Here is a 17,708-nt window from a genome sequence, read left to right on the forward strand (position 1 = left end):
CATCCTGACTATTTTTTAAACTTTTTGGTTGTTTGTTTTTACTTATTTATTTGAGAGCGACAGACAGAGAGAGAGAAAGAGAATGGGCGCGCCAGGGCCTCCAGCCACTACAAACGAACTCCAGATACATGTGCCCCCTTGTGCATCTGACTTACATTGGTCCTGGGGAATCGAGCCTCAAACCAGGGTCTTTAGGCTTCACAGGCAAGCACTCAACCGCTAAGCCATCTCTCCAGCCCCATCCTGACTTTTTTTAAGTACATCCATTTATTTGTTTGCAAGCAGACAAAGAGAGAGAATGGACACGCCAGGGCCTCTTGCCACTGTAATTGAATTCCAGATGCATGCACCACATTGTGTATCTGGCTTTATGTGGGTACTAGAAAATCGAACCCCAGGCTGTTAGGCTTTGCAAGCAAGTGCCTTTAACTACAGAGCCATCTCTCCAGCCTTAGGTCCTTTGAAGATGTGCATTTATTTTTCTTTTTAATGTTTGCATGCTTGGCTCTGAAATTTTTCACTCTCTCTAGCTTTCCTTCTATATTCTGAGAAGAACATTAATTTTCATAACTAAGATTTGCATGCTTAAGAACCACTTTTTAAAGAAGCAATAGACATGTCTTGAACACTCTAGAAAGTGTGTGGATTAAGCACTTACCATGTGCAAAGTACTATTAATACATGAGCTCTGAGCCCAATGAGTTACAGTCTTTTCCTTTCTTTAAAATACTTTTATTGGGCTGGAGAGATGGCTTAGTGGTTAAGCGCTTGCCTGTGAAGCCTAAGAACCATGGTTCGAGGCTTGGTTCCCCAGGTCCCACGTTAGCCAGATGCACAAGGGGGCGCATGCATCTGGAGTTCGTTTGCAGAGGCTGGAAGCCCTGGCGCGCCCATTCTCTCTCTCTCCCTCTATCTGTCTTTCTCTCTGTGTCTGTTGCTCTCAAATAAATAAATAATTAAAAAAATAAAATAAAATAAATAAATAAATAAAAATACTTTTATTTATTAATGAGAGAGAGAGAAAGAGAGAGAGAGAGAGAGAGTGTGTGTGTGTGTGTGTGTGTATGGGTGTACCAGGGCCTGTTGCCAGTGCAAAAGAACTCCAGACTTATGTGCCACTTTGTGCGTCAAGCTTTACAGGAGTACTGGGGAATTGAACCCAGGCTGGCAGGCTTTGCAAGCAAGTGTCTTTAACCACTGAGCAATCTCCCTAGCCCAAGAGTGTACTATCTAATGAGGGCATGAGTAACATGCACACCTAAATAATACAAAGAAAATGGAGAGTAAGGAAAATTTGAAGAATAGAATTAATGCATCCATTGATTCCACTATTATTTCTACTCACAATGTAACTCTTCTCTACCCCCACTGTACCTGAATCAGCCCCATAACCTCTCAGCTGAACCCCCTCTTGCAAATATGTTTCTATTCCAGCCCATCTTGCCTGCCTAAAACAATTCACTTTACTCAAACAACCCCTCGCCATCCTTCAGGACTTGACTAGAGGACCACTGAGTTGTGTCACAATCAATATATTTATTTGCTTTTTTTAAATTAGTTTTACATTCTGCAAGTACAGGCAGTTTGGTACCATTATTAGGCTCATCCGTGACCAGCATCCTCCCCATTGGCCCCTCTTTGTTGAGGTATATGGGTCGTGCATTGTGGAGTTAGCCCACAGTTATTGGTACGATAAATGTCTCTGTATATCATGACCCAATATGTGGCTCTGACATTCTTTCCGCCCCCTCTTCCTCAAAATTTCCCTGAGCCATGTTGGGTTCATTTTTGGTCTGCTTCAGTGATGAGGTGTTGGGGGCCTCTGGGGCTCTGGGGCTCTGGCTCTCTGATTTGGTAGGCGTTGATTTTTCTCTGTGTTGGTCTCCTTCCCCCTTGTGCTGGTATCTGGTTCATCAGGAAAACAGCACCCTTGCTTGTTTTGCCAATTTTCCTTAGTTTCAGCCAGGGCCCTTTTGAGGTATGATGGGGTGGCTCTCTCCTTAGGATCTGCATCTATCTGAAAAAGAGAAGCAGATTCTCCAACGGAGAGTAAGTTAGCACCAGGACAAATGAGATAGCCCTTACTTTTTTTTATAGAGAGTTTAATAGGTGTAGGCCCTCTTGTAGCCCATGATTGATGGTAGCTTGATATTGGAGAGTGGTCTTATGTTTGGATATGGTTCTGACTTGTTTCCAAGGCAACTTTGGCTGCTTTGCTGTCTATAAGTGAGACACAGAGACCTAACCCTGTGAAAAACGGAAGACAGAAGAAGATCCAAAATGCTATAGCCACATTGCTCAGCTTACTCTTGCTCATGTGATCGTTATTCTTGATAGTGAGTGGGTGGAGGGATTCGATATCCTGGAGAGGTTGTGTTACAGACTGTGCTCTGCCTGGAATCCAGGTCTGTCACTGATGTACATTACGATTCTCCAAGCCAGTGTTACACACATTTTATTTGACAGAATTTCTAGTTTTTATCATTTACAGTTATAATGAAACACTTTGCCATAAAAATTGTATGCATCTAACCCACACAGCGTGCTGTTCTGCTTCATGTATATGCTATGAAAGAATCAGTACAATTGAGCTAATGAACAGGTCCATCCACAACTCTTCATAGCTAACCCTTGTGTGACTGTGGTGAGGGTGAACAGATTAACATAATCACCTGTTGTAGACTGGGACAACAGAAAGAGTCCTTTCTTTCTAACTAGCTGTAATTTATCACCTACTGATCAAAATCTCACTGGGTGTGGTGGCCCATGCCTTTAATCCCAGCACTGGGGGGCAGAGGTAGGAGGATCACCATGAGCTCCAGGCCAGCCTGAGACTACATAGTGAGTTCCAGGTCAGCCTGGGCTAGAGAAAGACCCTAATTCAAAAACCATCCCCCCCCACACACCCAAAAATAAATCCCCTTCTTCCATTCCCAGCTCTTTACCTCTTTGAGTCTGACCTTTTTAGAGTCTACATATAAGTGAAGTCACATGGTATTTGTCTTTTTGCTGGTCTTATTTCATGTAACATAATACCATGTACTACTTCAAAACAGTTAAAGGTGAGGATTTTAAGTGTTTTCACCACAAAAGAAGTTACAAAGATTTGAGGTAACAATTACTCTGATGTAATTATTCCATAGTACATACACATCAAACTATCCTTTCATACCCCCTCAATATATTCAATTACTTACCCATTAAAAAATAAAACTAGGGGGCTGGTGTTTGCCTGCAAAACCAAAGGATCCAGGTTTGATTCTCCAGAACCCACGTAAGCCAGATGCACAATGGGGGGGGCACATGCATCTGGAGTTCATTTGCAGTGGCTGCAAGCCTTGGCGTGCCTATTCTTGCTTGTTCTGGCGCTCTCTCTCCCTCTCTCTCTCTCTCTCTCTCTCTCTCTCTCTCTCCCTCCCTCTTTCTCTCTCAAATAAATAAATAAAATAACATATATTTTTAAAAAATAAAACTAATATGAAGTCTATTCTCTCACCAAGTTACAAGTATATCTTATAGCACTGTTGGCTGTCATTCTCATGGGATACCTTAGATCTCCAGCGATTACTCATCTTTCATAACTAAAGCTTTGTACCTTTTGACCAACATCACCCATTTTTCCTTCCCTCCAGTTCCTGGAAGCTACCATCCCCCTGTATTTCCATAAATTGGACCATTTTAGATTCCCACATACAGGTGAGGTTTCCATCCTCTTTACATCACCCAAAGCCCACTATCACCATTCACCTTCCTTTTCTTTAAGTAAGTAACCATCTGTGAATGCTCGCTGACATGTGCAGAGGAGAGATTACAACTTTAGGTCTTCAGCCAGTGCTCGAAAAAACTGTGTTGCATCTATCAACTGCTGTGAATAATTGATCTGTTCAAGCTTGTGTACTGGGCTAGTTGAAAGCATGTTCCTATGCTAAGTTGCTGGGAAAGTTCAAATCTGCTGAGTGGCATACAGCAGAACCAGGCTGGCCCAGGAACTGGTCAACAGTAGGAAAAGTAAAACTCCCCAGTGGCGGGCTCATATTTGCAGCTTGTTGGAATAAAGCAGTTTAGAAAGACTTTTGGAAGCCATTGGAAATGTGTGTGTAGAGTAGGTATTAGCTGATGATGGGAAATTATTATTTACTCTGTAGATTAAACTGGATACAATGGTGCAGACCTGTAATCCCAGCACTCGGAGGCAGAAACATCTAGAGAAATGTAGACAGTTTGGGAACAACCAAGACTACATAGTGAGACCCTATCTCAAAAAAAAAAAAAAAAAAATCAGCAGCAAAAATAAAGTTTGAAAGAGTTAAATCTAACAAAAGACCAACAATTGTTATATCGAGGTGATGGAAAAGGTTAATTTCATTATTCTTTTTCTATTTCAAACAGGTCAATATGTGAGCCAGGCGTGGTGGTGCATGCCTTTAATCCCAGCACTCAGGAGGCAGAGGTAGAAGGATCAATGTGAGTTTGAGGCCATTCTGTAAATACATAGAGAATTCCAGGTCAGCCTGAGCTAAAGTGAGACCCTACCTTGAAAAACCAAAAACAAAACAAAACAAATAAAGGTCAAAATGTTACTAATAAGTTTTTTTAAAGAGTTTTGGTAGCGGGGCATGGAAAAACAATCTAATATTTATGTTCTCAACTTTTTATAGACCCTCTTTCTTATATTATCTGTTTTCATTGTAGCAATAACAAGTGAAAGGGCCAGAGGGATGGCTTAGCAGTTAAGGTGCTTGCCTGCAAAGCCAAAGGACCCAGGTTCAATTCCACAGGACCCACGTAGGCCAATGTACAAGGTGATGCATGCAACTGGAGTACATTTGTTTACAGTGGCTGAAGGCCCTGGCATACCCATTCTCTCTCTCTCTCTCTCTCTCTCTCTCTCTCTCTCTCTCTCTCTCTCTCTCTTCCCCTCACTCTCTCTCAAGTAAATAAACAAATTTTTTTAAATGAGTGAAAAATTGACCTCATTTTGTTATAAAGTCATCTCTACAGCTAAGGACTCCACTTTCTGGTGCTAAATTTAATTTTAGTGAGATCTGAAGATTCTGAACATCTTCTTGTCCATTATCCACTCTGAATCATGCTTCTGAGTATGTTTCCAGATGTCACAGGAGTCTCATGGTGTTGTTGTTGACAAGCTAAAGAGGCCTCCTGCATAGAACCAGGCAAATTCTGAATAATTCCTTTAGGTGGATTTCACATGACTTTCCCATAGAATTAGAAACTTGTTCAGTCAGTAGAGAGGGCATAGGCAAGCCAGGCATGGTGACACGATGCCTGTAATCCCAGCACTCTGGAGCAGAGGCAGGAGGGTCAGCACAAGTTCCAGCCAAGGTTAAAAAAAAAAAAGAAAGAAAGAAAGAAAGAAAAAGAAAAGACGTAAAGACAAGTCTCTACTTCTGACTGAAACTGTGATGATAACAGATTCAAGGCTGGCACCATCCTTGACTATCATGTCTCCTCCTGACTTCCAGTGTGCATGCTCTTCACCACAAGTGAATGGTATTGTAACCACTTCGGGAATCTGCAGACTGCATGAATGAGGCTCTTTGGGCAGAAAATCAACATGAAGTTCAGCACCCTGGCCCCACCCACCCCCACTCCCAAGCCAATGCAAGCACCGGTCGGTCCTCATAGTCCAGTGCTCCGGAGATGTTAGCCCAGGGTTGCAGTCAGGTTCACGTTGCTGGCAGGAATCATTCAAATTGTGGCAGAAAAGGGGTTTATTCTGGCTTACAGGCTCAAGAGAAAGCTCCATGATGGCAGGGGGAAATGATGGCATGAACAGAGGGTGGACATCACCTCCTGGCCAACATCAAGTGGACAACAACAGCAGGAGAGTGTGCCAAACACTGACAAGAGGAAACTGGCTACAATACCCATAAGCCAGTCCCTAACAATACACTGCCTCCAGGAGGCATTAATTCTCAAATCTCCATCAGCTGGGAACCTAGCATTCAGAACACCTAAGTTTATGAGGGACATCTGAATCAAACCACCATACCCAGTTTTCCTGAAAATATGCTTGGAGATTTTCTTTTTTAATCTAGGAAAACTGAAAATGGAAGCCAGCACAAATTGTCTGACCATAATGATCACACAGGCCTTAGAGATGTCTAGGATTCACTATCAGACCACCAAAATAGAACAAAAGTACAGTTAAGCAAGTCACATGATTTTTTTATTCCCCAGGACATATAAAAATATGCTTATGCTACACTGTAGTCAACTAAGTGTGCACCATGTCTAAAATATGTACATACTTGGACTGGAGAGATGATTTAACAGTCAAGGGACTTTCTAGCAAAGCCAAAGGACCCAGGTTCGATTGCCCAGAACCCACATAAGCCACATGCACAAGGTAGCGCATGCGTCTGGAGTTTGTTTACAGTGGCTGGAGGCACCAGATGCCCATTCATTCTCTCTCTGCCTTTCTCTCGAATAAACAAATAAAACTCAAACATTAAAAGACAATAATAATAAAATATGTACATATTCAATATAAAAGTACTTTGTTGATTTAAAAAGGCACTAATGATCATCTGAGCATTTGGGACAATGGCATTCATTTGCTCCATCCAGTTGCCACTACCAACCTTCAGTTTGTAAAAACACAGCATCTCACAAGGGGGCGCACGCGTCTGGAGTTCATTTGCAGAGGCTGGAAGCCCTGGCGCGCCCGTTCTCTCTCTCTCCCTCTATCTGTCTTTCTCTCTGTGTCTGTCGCTCTCAAATAAATCAATAAAACATTTGAAAAATAAAACAGCATCTGTGGCACACAGTAGAGCAAACCCCAATAAAATGACATCTATATTAGCAACACAGGTAAGTAAAACTAAGGCTAGACAGTTCTTTTGCAAAATATCTGTCTCAGGAGCTGCATTTTATGTTTAAGGAAGGCACCTTTTATCTTGAGCTCCAATCAGGGCTGAAACTGTGAAAGAGTGAGTCAGTTATTTTCTTGGTAGTCTCCAGAAAATATTCCCTTCATTTCTTGACTGGTCCCTGAATTCCTTTCAAGAATGACTACTTTGTATGAGGAATTGTGCCTTAGACAGAACAAAATAGAAAGCAGAAAAGCACTCTTGAAGTGGTTTTCAGAATGGAGTACAAATAAGATGCAGATGATGACCTCAGGTATCTCAGATACTGAGGGTGCCAACCTGCAAGGTGCCGATGCCTAACTGCGGGGCAGGCAGGGGAAAGGTGGGGAAAGGTAGAAGGGCCATGCTGACGCACTCACTAAAGTAACTGTCCCTGGGTCCCCTCGGTCACATGATGCCTTCCAAAGACATGCTTGCATTAGTAATAAGTTCCTTGCCATGTTTAATTAGAATCTGAGACACACGCTTTTACCCAAAGTAAGGATAAGAATTTTACCCAAAAATATTAGAATGAGAACTTACCCAAAGTAAAAATAACATCCTTTATCATATTTTATTTTCCACTAACCCTTTTGGTAATGTCATAAAAATCCTGAAATATTTAACTTTGCTTTGGGCTGAATAGTGACTACCCAAAATTTCTCTGTTGAGGTCCTAACTCCTGATACCTCAGAATGTGACTGTTTGGAAATAAAAGCTTTAAGGGGTAATTAAGGTTAATGAAGGTGAGCCCTCATGATTTATGTCCTTATGGGAAAAGGAGATTGGAAGTGGTATTCATCCCAGGATGCAAGGATGAGTCAACTTATGCAAATCAATAAATGTGATACATCACAGCAAGAGAATGAAATATAAACTCCATATCAGTAGATGCAGAAAAAGGTATTTGATAAAATTCAACACACTTTCCTGATAATCAGTCTCAGCCACTTAAGTATAGAAGGTGAATAGTCCATATCAACATGCTCAAGACCACACGTGACAAATCACAGCTGACATGCTGAATGGGGAAGCATTGAAAGATTTTCTTGCAGGACCTGGCTGAGATACGAGCGGGGATGTCACCCTCACCTCTTTTTGTAAGACACAGTCTTGCTATATAGCTGGGCTACAAACACAAATCCTGCTTTGGTCTCCCAGTTCCACCATGCTCAGCTAAAAATGCCCACTTTCCCTACTTACATTCAATACCTAGCCAGGGCAATAAGAAGTAAAGGATGGGCTGGAGAGGTGGCTTAGCCATTAAGCACTTGCCTGTGAAGCCTAAGGACCCCGGTTCGAGGCTCAATTCCCCAGGTCCCACGTTAGCCAGATGCACAAGGCGGCACATGCGTCTGGAGTTGGTTTGCAGTGGGTGGAGACCCTGGCACACCCATTCTTTCTTTCTCTTTCTCTCCCTCTCTCTCTCTCTCTCTCCCCCTTCTCAGTCTGTCGCTCTCAAATAAATAAATGAAAATAAACAAAAAATTAAAAAAAGAAGTAAAGAAGCAAGTCAAATTGTCCCCAGGTGCAGATAACATGATCTTTTATAAAGAAATAAAATTACTCCTCCCCCCACCCCCCAAAAAAATATTAAAAGCAACAAGCCAATTAAGTTACAGGGTACAAAACCAGCATACCTCCCCATACCTTTGCTAGCTCTGGATGCTGCCTGCATCCTTGCCTCAGGCTCCTGTCTCCATCTTCAGATCTTTTTCATATGCTTTTCAGGACAGTTATAATTGCCTTGTGTCATGTGAAGAATCTAGATTAATCCCACATCTCAAATCTTTCACATAATCCTATATGCAAAGTCCTTTTCCCCTATAAGAAAACATATTCACAGGACCCAGGGATTCAAATATGCACATCTTAGGGGCCTATTCTGCCTGTTGCACGTACTATACGCAGCCACTATAGCTGCAGCACTGAACCTTAGTCAATAAGCTGAGGGGTGGGCTGGAGAGATGGCTTAGCGGTTAAGCGCTGGCATGTGAAGCCTAAGGACCCCAGTTCGAGGCTCGGTTCCCCAGGTCCCACGTTAGCCAGATGCACAAGGGGGCGCACGCGTCTGGAGTTCGTTAGCAGAGGCTGGAAGCCCTGGCGTGCCCATTCTCTCTCTCTCCCTCTACCTGTCTTTCTCTCTGTGTCTCTCACTCTCAAATAAAATAAATTTAAAAAAAATTTAAATAAGCTGAGGGGCTGGGGAAATGGCTCAGTCAATAAAGTGCTTGCCTCCCCACGTGTAAGGACCTGACTTTGGGTCCCCAGCACCTATGTAAAAATGCCAGACATAACAGTGGCAATGTCTGTAATCCCAGCGCTGGGAAGGTGGAAATGGGCAGATCCCTAGGGCTTGCTGGCTGGCTAGTATAGCTGAATTAGTGAGCCCTACGTTCAGCAAGAGATTCTGAGTCAAAAAATAAAGTGGAGAGTGACTGAGGACTACACAAGCAATCAACCTCTGGCTTCCAAATACATGTACCAGCACCCACTCTTACATGTGTTCCCACACATACATGAACAAGATACACATAACATACACGCACAACCACTGCCACCACCATACATAAAAAGAACCTGGAAGAAGTAGAAAGCTGTTTAAGTTCTTCCCAAAGAAAGTATCTCCGAAGACTTCAAACCCAAGTCAATGGTACCCCCAGGTATATGGTCTGTCCCCACTGTCTGTCACATTATAGCTATCAACAGACAACACAGATGGTTTTGATTTTTGTAAAAAAAGAAAGAAAGAAAGAAAGAAAGAAGGAAAGAAAGAAAGAAAGAAAGAAAGAAAGAAAGAAAGAAAGAAAAGAAAAAAGAAAGAAAATGCAGTGGAATGTCCCTCTGAGGAAACTTCTGAGAAAAGGTGCCAGCGATCCCCAGAAACTAGAATAGGATCGGTAATACGACCTGACAAGGTCACCATGCTTTTTGCTTTGCAAGGGTAGATGTGTCAATCAGGGAACTATCAAGATGGAATATGTCTAATCTACCTCACAGAATCAAATGGAGAAATACAGGCAGTGGTAGAATGGTTCTGTGTGTGGCCAGTTAGCTGAATAATCCTTGCTTAAAGCATATTGGCAAACCAGACATGGTGGTGCATGCCTTTAATCCCAGCACTTGGGAGGCAGAGGTAGGAGGACTGCCATGAGTTCGAGGCCACCCTGAGACTCCATCGTGAATTCCAGGTCAGCCTGGGCTTCAGCAAGACCCTACCTCAAAAAAAAAAAAAAAAAAAGATTGACAAACAGATTAGTGTCATCTTGTAAGTCCCTAATATTGAGCTACAAGGCTAAGGTTTGACATGTTTGCCAGTGTTTTTATTTTAATTATTTATTTGACTTTTATTTATTTACTTGAGAGAGAGAGAGAGAGAGCAAGGCCTCTTGCCACTGAAAATGAATTTTAGATGTATGCACAATATTGTATATGTGCCTTGCTTTACCGGGGTTCTGAGGAATCAAGCCTTGGCAGGACCTGCAGGCTTTGCAAACAAGTGCCTTTAACCACTGAGTCATCCCTCCACCCCATTTTTTAAACTTAAATATTTTTATTATTTATTTAGTTATTTGAGAGAGAGAGAGAAAAAGGCTGAGAGAGGGTGAGTGAGGTACAGAAAGACAACGGGTGTGGCAGGACATTCAGCCACTGCAAACAAACTCCAGATACTTGCACCACCTTATACATGTGGTTTACCTTACATGGGTCTTGGAGAATCGGACCTAGGTCCTTTGGCTTTGCAGGCAAACACCTTAATCACTAAGTCAACTCTCCAGCCCTAGCCCACATTTTTTAAAATATCTATCATGGTCTAGAGAGATGGCTCAATAATTAAAGGACTTGCCTGCAAAGCCTAAGGCGTGGGTTTGATTCCCCAGGACTCATATAAAGCCAGATGCCCAAAGTAGTGTATGCGTCTAGAGCTTGTTTCCTGGTGGTTGGGGGCCCTGGTGCACCCATTCTGTCTCTCTTCTATCTCCCTCTGCTCACAAATAAATAAATATTTAAAAAATAAAATAAAATTGATCATGTTTGAGGAAGGCAGCCCCTCAGAAAGGAGATCACGAGCAGGAAGCCTCACGTAGTTAGCTCACACCATGGAGAGCGGGTGAGGCTGGGGAGCTAGGCTGGGCTGGACCGTTACTGAGGGTGGAGACATGCTCAGAGACCTGCTTCAGATCACATATGTGACTGAACTGCACAGGCACAACAGAATGCTACAGAGCAGGTAGCTTAGGCAGCAGAAAGCATTTCATCCATTTTAGAGACTGGGGAGTCAGAGAGCATGGTGCCAGAATGGTGAGGATCTGCAGCCAGCTCCATCTCACTGCACTCTCCCAGAGAAGAGGAGGCAGGGAGGGAGGGAGGTTATCTTTTACCTCCCCCTTACAAGGACACTAATACCATTCACAAAGATCTTGTGTTCTTGACCCAATTGCTTCCTAAAGTCCTCATAGCTCAGTAGGATTTTCAGCATAAGAATTTGGGATGTGTACAAACATTCAGCACCAAGCACGGTGGTCCTATCACAAGCAACAAAGACCAAACCAGAAACTATCCAAAACTATGGAAATGCCATAAAGTATTACAGGCAAGAGAAGAAGCATACTGGTGAGCCTGAAGGTGTAAGGGGGCTCTGGGAAGGTTCACTGATGACAGACCTCATAGTCATGGGAGAGGAAGGCATCACTAGAAGGGACACAATTTCTGGGAAGCTGAGAAAGCACAGGATCAAGAGCACAGGAGGCACACCTGAACGCCGGATGAAAGAATGACTTCGTGAGTTACAGTACAAACCCACTACTCAGTTTAACGCTGTCACTTTAGCAAAATTATCAAATACTATCTAGTAGCAAGGATTGGTATAATAGTAATATAAAATATGTAATATTAATTTTAATTTCACAGTAGCATTCAAACCTGGGCATTATACAATAGAATCGCATTTTGTTATTTGAAAACATATGCCTAGGAAAAAGAAATACAAGAATGACTTCAAAATGTTAATAACAGTTGTCTCTAAGTGATGGGGGTTATGAGTAACATTATTTTCTTCTTTTATGTCTCCAAATTTTCCACATAAAGAAAAATGGAACATATTTAAATCAAAAAATAATCTCAAGGGCTAGAGAGATGGTTCAGTCAGTAAAGTATTTGCCATGCAAGCAGGAAGACCCAAGTTCAAATCCCCAGCACCCATGTAAAAGCTAGGCACAGGGGCATGTGCCTATGCTCCTACCTCCAGGGAGGCAGAGACAGAAGGATCCCTGCAGCTCAACGGTTAGTCTAGCAGAATCAGTGAGCTCTAGGTTCCATCAGAGACCCTGTGTCAACAAAAATAAAGTGGATAGAAATTGAGGAAGAACCATGCGTGGTGGCGCATGCCTTTAATCCCAGCACTTGGGAGGCAGAGGTAGGTGGATCACCGTGAGTTTGAGGCCAGCCTGAGACTACATAGTGAATTCCAGGTCAGCCTGAGCTACAGTGAGACCTTACCTCAAAAAAAAAAAAATAAAAAAGAAGTTGAAGAAGATAACCAGTGTTAACCTCTGGCCTCCAAACATATACACACTTGAACACATATGTGTAGTACACACAAAATAATAATAATAACTTCTCAGGAAAAAACAAGCATGTATGGAAGAAAGAAACTCCAGAAAGAAAAATAGAAGGTAGGGATCTGTGAGGGGACTCATGGCCAGGAAATGTCTCAGTTAAACCAACAAGTTCATGCTTAAGAGGCAAAGCTTCAAGGAGGCAATTTTCCCCTTAAATTAAAAAACTGACATTTAAAAATTTTTGCTTCATTTTAGAATTTTAGCACCTTTCAAATGAAAAAAAAAATGTCTGCAAGAAGCATACTGAAATTAATCTGCAGTTCAACTTTTCTCCAGATTTAACAAAAACCATTAGGAGTCCACCAGCCCCTGCTGATTGACTTTAATAAGGCAAAGCGGGAGAGGCCTCTTGGCTTGTGGGTAATTATTCCAAGCCACCATCGCATCAGCTGCCAGTCTTTGACAATGCATTGGCCCTGAAAATTAAGCAATCAGCAATAAGTCATCGTCCATAGCCAGCCAATGGCCTCGACTCTATCATCTGCTAAATGAAGACACAGTTTTGCCATCTGGGGAGAGGCAGTGGTAGTCACATCACAGACACCTGGGAGTGATTGCAGCCTTCTACCCACCAGTAGGAGGCTCCCGGCTAGAGTTTAATGGTTTCCTCATTGTGAACATACTACCTTCCTGTTAGGAAACCTTTGTACTCATTTTATGGATAAGGAGAACTGCAGCTCAGGAAGATAAATGGACTTCTCCAATGTCTCACAGCTGGCAGTCAAGGAGAGAACCTGTAGACGAGACGACAGGCACCTCTCCCTCGCCAACACTTCCTGCTCTTGGGAGACAGGAGTACGAGAACAGTAGAATGGACAATACTATTTATTTGCCAGTAGAAGCGCAGAAAATGCCTCCTGGGACTGAGCAAAACATGTCCCAGGGAGAACAAAGACAGAAGAGGCAGTAGCCATAGGAACCGCGGTCCTGGCGTTAAAGCAAAACCTAAGAACTTTCTGAATTCCATTCATATATTGATCAGTGTGAGGTAAGCAGAGTGTTAAAGAAAGTCTATGGCACTGCAGTGGCGCAATCAGTCACTTACAAAGAAAGACTACCCAGTGCAAGTCCGTAGCTGAGCCTGTTTCCTTCACAAATGGGAATAAGCACTTCTTTCCTTACATGATTATGTTTGGAATTAAAGAGATATGTATGGGCTGGAGAGATGACTCAGCCATTAAGATCGCTTGCTTTCAAGGCCTAATGGCCTGGATTTGATTTGTCAGTACGTAAAGCCAGATACAGAGTGGCACATGCACCTGGAGTGTGGTTGCAGTGGCAAGAGGCTCTGGCACACCCATTCCCTCACCCCAGCTTAAAAATAAATAATAAATAAAAATATTTTCCTAAATAAAGAGATATGTATATAAATCACTTGGCATGGAATTCATACATTAAATCCTTCAGAAAACATAAGCACTAACATAATTACTGAAAGCAATACTTACTTATGGCAGTGAGAAAACAGGGAAACTGGTATTTCTTTAGTTCCTATAATTTTATTCTCTCCAGATAAAAACTTCCAGTTCCATAGAGTCATAACAATAACAACATTTCTGAAGATTAGAGAAAGATTTTTGTTTTGTTGAGCTATTTAACTCCCATCAAGTTTGAGTCCGAGGGTGTCAGGTTAGTAAAACTGAGCACGTTTTCCCGAACTGGTCTATCTGTTTGCTACTCCTGCGACAGAAGGAAGGAGTTTTACCAAGGAAGGAACTGTAACGCCTTGTCCTAGGCCCTAACCACACAGCCAGGTACCACTCCTCCACTGAGGAGATACTTTTCTTAACACTACTGAAGGGGCTTAAGGAGAAACGTGCTTACTGCTCTTTAAGAGTTTGTTGACTGCACCAGATTTAAAGTAAAACAGACAGAATGATTTAGACACTGATTTTTCAGAAGGAAGGGATTATAAACTGTGTGATCATAAGTCATTTTCAGAGCATTAAAAACTTAGTAAAGCGAGTGATCTTCCAGGTGGCTTAATTTTTAAGAACGAAACAGCAGTTCCTTTCAAAAGATGAATAAATTTTAAAGAAAGTAAGACAGACCATGCAGCGCCGGCGCCCGCCCTCCCTAGGCCAGCTACCTTGATGCTAAGCCGCAGCCTCACACAGCCTCTGGCGTCTGAGTCGCTGCGTCAGCAAGTCTGCCCGCAGACACGGCAGCAAACCCCTGCACTGCACCCTGCTGCTCCGCTCAGCGAGAAACACTTGCACTGGAGTTACAAGACCATCTAAGACTGAAGGAACTGGAGCAGAAAGGATCCCTTACACACACCCAAATATCCTGAAATATTTTATCATGGATTACCACTTAGGTTGCTAACTCTCCAACCTTCACTTCTGGACTGTCACATGGTAGACACAGGGACAATTTGACAGAGCCTTAGACTTGAGCATCTAATTGTGTGCCAGATGTTCTGAGGGACGTGGACCATGAATCGTCTCACTTTATTTTCATAATAATTTCATAGGCAGGAACTACGATATCCATTTTAATATGGAAAAAAAAAACCAGAGGCTCACAAAGTAGGGACTGGGAAGATGGCTCAGTACATTAAGTACTTGCCACACAAGTGTGAGGATTTGAGTTTCAGATCCCCAACACACACATAAAAGCCAGTCACTGTAATGCCTATCTATAATCCCAATGCTGGAAGATGGAGATAGGCATATCCCTGGGATTGATAGCTAGCTAGTGTAGCAGAATTGGTGAGCTCTAGGGTCAGTGCGAGACTCTGTCTCAAAAAACTAAGGTGGAAGAGAAAATTAAGGAAGATGACTAGTGTCAGCCTCTGGTCTCCATAAGTACATGCACACACATGCATGTGCACACACACACACACACACACACACACACAGGGAACAGGCAAGAACTGAATGCAGGCACATCAAGTCCATGCTTCCTTATTGCATCCCTCAGCACCAACCACAGCTAGCCACCACCACCATTTACCTATGCAGACTGGCTGTCTACTAATGGCCGCACTATTAGCTGTTCTGAGCATTCTGTAAGGTGCTAAGGGAACACAGGTAAGAGAGGTGTGCTCTGCCTCCAGAAACTCACAGCCCAGTCACTTTAGTGCTAGAGGCAGGCATATAAATAATCAATGACAATTTGGAACTTTAATAATGCAGTAGTTGAAATAGGGCAAAAAGGCAAGAAAAAAAAATAGTTGAGTTTGCCACATTTGATTTTCTGTCTATTGCTTCTCCTGTACGCACCTGTCGTTTTCAAACGAGCAAAGTCAGTAACCACTCTTTCGGAGGCAAAAGAAGACTGTGTTCCCCATCTTTCATGCTGTAGTTGAAAAGAGTAACCTCCAGAAAAGAAAGCAAACTGTTTGAGATTGTGCCGTGATTGACGCTTTAATGGTTGTCCTTTTGGGTTTTGTATTTGTTTTGAGACAGGGTCTCACTACGTAGCCCAGATTGACCCCAGGCTCGAAACACTCCTGCCTCGTTCCCTTGAGTCTTGGGATTACTGGCCTATATACTACTCCTGGCTTGAAGTTTCTTGACTCAAGATTTTTTTTAGTACATATAATGGCATCCCAGAATGTTATTGACTAGAGATGGGGAAAGACTTTGCAGGCAATAGTGTGTATATTTGGTTTTCTTGTTTTGCATTTGTATTAGCTACTTTTCTCAGTGCTATGGAAAATACCAGGTAGATGATTTTATTTTGGCTCATGGTTTAAGAAGGGATATAGTCCATATCAGGAAAGACAAGGCAGTAGAAGTGTGAGGGATCTGCTCACACTGCACCCCCTATTAGAAAACAGAGACAAGGGCTAGAGAGATAGCTTAGCAGTTAAGGCATTTGTCTGCAAAGCAAAAGACCAAGGTTCACTTCCCCAGGACCCACATAAGCTATATGTACAAAGGGGGCACACGTATTTGAAGTTTGTTTGCAGTGGCTGGAGCCCTGGCACACCCATTCTTTCTCTCTCTCTCTCTCTCCCTCTTTCTCTTTGTCAAACAAATAAATAAAAATAAAATATTAAAAAGAAAGAGAGAGAGAGATGAGGGCTGGACAGATGACTTAGTGGTCAAAGCTCTTGCCTGCAAAAGCAAAGGACCTCAGTTCAATTCCCCAGTCCCACTTAAGCCAGATGCACAAAGGTGAGGCAAGTGCAAGGTCTCACATGCCCACTAGGTGACACAAGCATCTGGAGTTCAATTTCAGCAGCTGAGGCCCTGGCACACCAATGCCCTCTCTCTTTCTCTCTCTCTGTTATAAAAAATAAGATAAATAAAATAATTTTTAAGTTGAAGAATATGGAGTCTTGCAACACTAAGGGCACTGTTCACAGTTAAATGACTCGATTACCTCTCTTCAGCCCTTTTCCCTTATATGGTTTTTTTTTTAATATTTTTGGTTCATTTTTTTATTTATTTATTTGAGAGCAACAGACACAGAGAAAGAGAATGGGTGCTCCAGGGCTTCCAGCCACTGCAAACGAACTCCAGACGCATGCGCCCCTTGTGCATCTGGATAACGTGGGACCTGGGGAACCGAGCCTCGAACCAGGGCCCTTAGGCTTCACAGGCAAGCACTTAACCACTAAGCCATCTCTCCAGCCCCCTTACATGGGTTTTGCTTGTTTCCCCCGTATGAATATAAGTTGCTTCTCTTACAATCCACAGATATTGATTGCCTCATGGATAAACATTCATGCTGTCTAGGGTCTACTAAGACCATTCCAAAAGGGCAGGGCATCCAAGAGCATGCAGTTATTACCTCAGAGGAAGGACCCTGGGCTTTCTGGAGAACATGGCATAACATAGCTCTGAAGAGAAGACACTGCTTGGCCCCTCAAGGTTCTTGTCATCATGATCCTGAATCTCTGAACTAACCCAATTCTGAAGTAGAGAACGTAAATGTATTGAAAATTAGGGAACTTTTAGGAATAAGTTTCTGCTGAAGAAATTTAATTTTACTATGCCTTCTCTCTTGAGTAAAGGAATTAAAATTGATTTCTTAATAATATAGATTTTTTAATTGGATCTTTTTGCTTTTATGGCACAGTTTAGTGCCCTTCTACCAGGGTTCCTGAAAATTACCAGCTAAACTTCATAGGATGGAAAGCACTTTTATTCTTGCTTTTACCCCAGTCTTTTCCATCTTAAAGACCCCAAATGTAATTAAACTCTTCTAATCTTCTTCTTCTGCACACTAAGGAGCTACCAACCACCTCCTGCAGGGAGTG

This window comes from Jaculus jaculus, chromosome 1 (genome assembly GCF_020740685.1).
Source record: "Jaculus jaculus isolate mJacJac1 chromosome 1, mJacJac1.mat.Y.cur, whole genome shotgun sequence".
Lineage (NCBI taxonomy): Eukaryota > Metazoa > Chordata > Mammalia > Rodentia > Dipodidae > Jaculus > Jaculus jaculus.